General features: G+C 37.3%; 1 non-coding gene across 1 annotated transcript; it reads right to left on the bottom strand.

Moving 5' to 3' along the window:
* Window positions 1-564: 564 nt before the first annotated feature.
* LOC148573571 (small nucleolar RNA R71) lies at window positions 565-671 on the bottom strand. The gene has a single exon (XR_015906776.1). It is a non-coding gene; the product is annotated as a small nucleolar RNA R71 (small nucleolar RNA).
* Window positions 672-5,702: the final 5,031 nt, after the last annotated feature.

Genomic DNA, 5,702 nt, shown 5'->3' with positions numbered 1-5,702 from the left:
TTCAAGTTCCTTTGATTCTGAACCTGAGAGGACCTTCCTTAGATTAAGGAGGGAAGCAAGAGGAAAGAGAGTAGTTGGTGCTGAGGAAGAGGAAGAGTACTTTGAACCAGACATGGATGAGAATATGGAAAACCATCTGAAGAAGAGGCTCATAACCATGACAGAGAAGGTCCAGCGCATCAGGCTGGGCAAGAGAGAAGAGTTCTGGGTTCTTACATCAATCTAAACCCAGGAAATTGTGGGAGTAGCATCCAAAGGCCAACCATACATGCCAACAACTTTGAACTAAAGCCACAGCTCATCACCCTTGTTCAGAACAATTGTTCATTCGGAGGAAGTGTCCAAGAAGACCCCAATCAACATCTAATTACCTTCCTGAGGATATGCGATACTGTGAAGTCTAATGGTGTTCATCCTGATACCTATAGACTACTTCTGTTTCCCTTCTCACTCAAGGACAAAGCATCTAAATGGCTGGAATCCTTTCCAAAGGAGAGTTTAGCAACCTGGGAAGATGTAGTGAACAAGTTCTTGGCAAGATTCTATCCTCCTCAACGGATCAACAGGTTGAGAGCTGAGGTACAAACATTCAGGCAGCAGGATGGTGAGACTCTATATGAAGCATGGGAGAGGTTTAAAGACTTGACAAGAAGATGCCCGCCATATATGTTCAATGAATGGGCGCAGTTGCACATTTTCTATGAAGGCCTTTCGTATGAATCAAAGAAGGCAGTAGACCACTCATCTGAGGGATCTCTGAACAAGAAGAAGACCATTGAAGAAGCCATAGATGTCATTGAGACTGTAGCAGAGAATGACTACTTCTATGCTTCTGAAAGAGGCAACACTAGAGGAGTGATGGAGCTGAACAATGTGGATGCACTGCTAGCTCAAAACAAGATGATTACTAAGCAATTAGCTGACCTCACCAAGAAGGAGTGAATGAAGAAGCAGAGGGTGATCAGGAACAAGCCAACTACATTGGGAATTCACCTAGGCAGAACCATGACCCATACTCCAAAATGTATAATCCTGGTTGGAGGAACCACCCAAATTTTGGGTGGGGAAATCAACAAGACCAAGGCCAAGATCAGAGATGCCACAACCCCAACAACAATGCAACTCACCAACACTCCACACAGAGGTCATACCAACACCCACCCAACAACACTTTTCAACATCCATACCAAAGTCAAAATGGCCCTTCTCATTCTTCCAATCTCAACTCTCCATCATCGAAAGAAAGACTATCAAGGATTGAGACTCTACTTGAAGGCATATGCAAGGAGATTCAAGATAACAAGGTGTTCAAAGAGGAGGTGCGAGCCAATATCAAGAATCAGGGAGACACCATCAAGAGGCTGGAATTTCAAGTGGGATACCTATCTGAGAAGATTCCCAAACCTATTGATAGCTTCCCAAGTGACACAGAGAAAAATCTGAGAGGTGAAGCAAAGAAAGTCAGATGGAAAGATTGCTGATGAGCGGATAATTTATACGCTTTTTGGCATTGTTTTTAGTATGTTTTTAGGAGAATCTAGTTACTTTTAGGGATGTTTTCATTAGTTTTTATGTTAAATTCACATTTCTGGACTTTACTATGAGTTTGTGTGTTTTTCTGTGATTTCAGGTATTTTCTGGCTGAAATTGAGGGACTTGAGCAAAAATCAGATTCAGAGGTTGAAGAAGGACTGCTGATGCTGTTGGATTCTGACCTCCCTGCACTCAAAGTGGATTTTCTGGAGCTACAGACCTCAAAATGGCGCGCTTCCAATTGCGTTGGAAAGTAGACATCCAGAGCTTTCCGGTAATATATAATAGTCCATACTTTGGCCGAGTTTAGATGACGTAAAAGGGCGTTGAACGCCAGTTCTACGCTGCTGTCTGGAGTTAAACGCCAGAAACAAGTCACAAACCAGAGTTGAACGCCAGAAATACGTTACAACCTGGCGTTCAACTCCAAGAAGGACCTCTGCTCGTGTAACATTCAAGCTCAACCCAAGCACACACCAAGTGGGCTCCGGAAGTGGATTTATGCATCAATTACTTACTTCTGTAAACCCTAGTAGCTAGTTTATTATAAATAGAACTTTTTACTATTGTATTAGACATCCTGAGTTTTATCTTTGGATTATATTTTGATCTGTGATCACGTTTTGGGGGCTGGCCATTCGGCCATGCCTGGACCTTTCACTTATGTATTTTCAACGGTAGAGTTTCTGCACTCCATTGATTAAGGTGTGGAGCTCTGCTGTTCCTCAAAGATTAATGTAAAGTACTACTGTTTTCTATTCAATTCATCTTATTTCGCTTCTAAGATATTCATTCGCACTTCAACCTGAATGTGATGAATGTGACAATCATCATCATTCCCCATGAACGCGTGCCTGACAACCACTTCCGTTCTACCTTCGATTGAATGATTATCTCTTAGATCTCTTAATCAGAATCTTTGTGGTGTAAGCTAGATTGATGGCGGCATTCATGAGAATCCGGAAAGTCTAAACCTTGTCTGTGGTATTTCGAGTAGGATTTTGGGATTGAATGATTGTGACGAACTCCAAACTCACGAGTGCTGGGCGTAGTGACAGACGCAAAATGATAGTAAATTCTATTCCAGTATGATCGAGAACCTCCAAGGTGATTAGTCATGCAGTGACAGCGCATCAGACCATTTTCACAGAGAGGAATAGGATGCAACCAACGACAAGGGTGATGCCTCCAGATGATTAGCCGTGCTGTGACAGAGCATTTGGACCATTTTCCCGAGAGGATTGAAAGTAGCCATTGGCACCGGTGACATCCTTACATAAAGCCAGCCATAGAAAGGAGTAAGACTAATTGGATGAAGACAGCAGGAAAGCAGAGGTTCAGAGGAACAAAAGCATCTCTATGCGCTTATCTGAAATTCTCACCAATGAATTACATAAGTATTTCTATCCTTCTTTTATTAATTAATTTCGAAAACTCCATAACCACTTTATATCCGCCTGACTGAGATTTACAAGGTGACCATAGCTTGCTTCATACCAACAATCTCCGTGGGATTCGACCCTTACTCACGTAAGGTATTACTTGGACGACCCAGTGCACTTGCTGGTTAGTTATGCGAAGTTGTGAAGATATGTTTAGACCATGGTTCTGTGCATCCGTTTTTGGTGCCATCGCCAGGGAATCAATTTCGAACAATAATTCACAACCTGAGTAACAATTTCGCATACCAAGTTTTTGGCGCCGTTGCCGGGGATTGTTTGAGTTTTCGGCAAGCTTTTGGTCCGGTAACATCAGTGCCAAGTTTTGATCCGGCAACAACACCAAGTTTTTGGCGCCGTTGCCGGAGATTGTTCGAGTTTGGACAACTGACGGTTCATCTTGTTGCTCAGATTGGGTAACTTTCTTTTCGTTTTCTTTTCAAAAAGTTTTCAAAAATTTTTTTCAAAAGAAAAAAAAAATCTTTCAAAAATTTCTCCTTTGTTTTCGAAAAAAATAAAAATGTTTTCAAAAATATATTTTTCTTCAGAATTTTTAAGAATGAATTCTAGTGTTTCAGGAAGCATGTGAAGCTTGGACGACTGTAGGGTATGTCAGGCATGTCATGTTTGAGTTACATACTAAAGCTTGGCTGGCTATTAAGCCATGCCTGACCCTTTGATTGGAGCTTTAGATTAAAGAGCATAAGATTCCTGGAATTCATATTAAAAATTTTGGAATCCTTATTTTTCTTTTTCAAAATGATTTTCGAAAAAATTAAAAGAAAGTACAAAAAATTCATAAAATCATAAAAATCAAAAATATTTTTGTGTTTCTTGTTTGAGTCTTGAGTCATGTTATAAGTTTGGTGTCAATTGCATGTTCATCTTGAATTTTTCGAAAATTTTCATGCATTCATAGTGTTCTTCATGCTCTTCAAGTTGTTCTTGGTAAGTCTTCTTGTTTGATCTTTGCATTTGCATGTTTTGTGTCCTTTCTTGTTTTTCATATGCATTCTTGAATTCTTAGTGTCTAAGCATTAAAGAATTCTAAGTTTGGTGTCTTGAATGTTTTCTTTGCATTAAAATTTTTTTTTTTCAAAAATGTGTTCTTGATGTTCATCATGATCTTCATAGTGTTCTTGGTGTTCATCTTGACATTCATAGCATTCTTGCATGCATTCATTGTTTTGATCCAAAATTTTCATGCATTGAGTCTTTTTCATGTTTTTCCTCTTTCATCATAAAAATTTAAAAATAAAAAAAAATATCTTTCCCTTTTTCTCTCCTAAAATTTCAAAAATTAGATTTGACTTTTTCAAAAATTTTTAAAATCTAGTTGTTTTTATGAGTCAAATAAAATTTTCATTTTAAAAATCCTATCTTTTTCAAAAATCTTTTTCAAAAATCAAATCTTTTTCTTTTTTCGTAGTTATTTTCGAAAATTCAAAAAATATTTTTCAAAAATATTTTTCTTAATTTTACATCATAATTTTCGAAAATAACATCATCAATTAATGTTTTGATTCAAAAATTTCAAGTTTGTTACTTGCTTGTTAAGAAAGATTCAAACTTTAAAGTTCTAGAATCATATCTTGTGATTCCTTGTGAATCAAGTCAATAATTTTGATTTTAAAAATCAAATCTTTTTCAAAACTAATTTCAATCATATCTTTTCAAAAATATCTTCTTATCTTATCTTTTTCAAAAAAAATTTGATTTCAAAATATCTTCTCTAACTTCCTATCTTCTTATCTTTTCAAAAATTGATTTTCAAATTTGTTTCAACTAACTGACTAACTTTTTGTTTGTTTCTTATCTTTTTCAAAACCACCTAACTAACTCTCTCTCTCTAATTTTCGAAAATATCTTCCCTCTTTTTCAAAATTTATTCTTAATTAAACTAATTATTTTTTTTTTTGAATTTTCGAAAAAGCCACTAACCTTTTTCAAAAACTATTTTCGAAAATCACTAACTCTTTTTCAAAAATATTTTTCGAAAATTCTTCTCCCTCATCCCCTTCTATTTATTTATTCATCTACTAACATCTCTTTCTCACATCACTCACCAAATTCGAACCCCCTCTTCTATCTGTGTTCGAATTTTTTCTTCTTTTCTTCTTCTACTAACAATAAGGAACCTCTTTACTGTGACATAGAGGATTCCTCTTCTTTTCTTTTTCTCTTCTCTTTCTTATGAGCAGGGACAAAGAAAAAGGTATTCTTGTTGAAGCTGATTCAGAACCTGAAAGGACTCTGAAGAGGAAACTAAGAGAAGCTAAATTACAACAATCCAGAGACAACCTTATTGAAAATTTCGAACAAGTAAAGGAGATGGCAGCCGAACCCAACAACAATAATGCAAGGAGAATGCTTGGTGACTTTACTGCACCTAATTCCAATTTACATGGAAGGAGCATCTCCATCCCTACCATTGGAGCAAACAACTTTGAGCTGAAACCTCAGCTAGTTTCTCTGATGTAGCAGAACTGCAAGTTTCATGGACTTCCATCTGAAGATCCTTTTCAGTTCTTAACTGAATTCTTGCAGATCTGTGATACTGTTAATACTAATGGAGTAAATTCTGAAGTCTACAGGCTCATGCTTTTCCCTTTTGCTGTAAGAGACAGAGCTAGAATATGGTTGGACTCTCAACCTAAAGATAGCCTGAACTCTTGGGATAAGCTGGTCACGGCTTTCTTAGCCAAGTTCTTTCCTCCTCAAAAGCTGAGC

Source organism: Arachis ipaensis, chromosome B2, assembly GCF_059453495.1.
Source record: "Arachis ipaensis isolate K30076 ecotype BB chromosome B2, ASM5945349v1, whole genome shotgun sequence".
Taxonomy (NCBI): Eukaryota; Viridiplantae; Streptophyta; class Magnoliopsida; order Fabales; family Fabaceae; genus Arachis; species Arachis ipaensis.
Note: the sequence above shows the minus strand (reverse complement) of the source record. Positions and strands in the feature narration are given on the sequence as shown.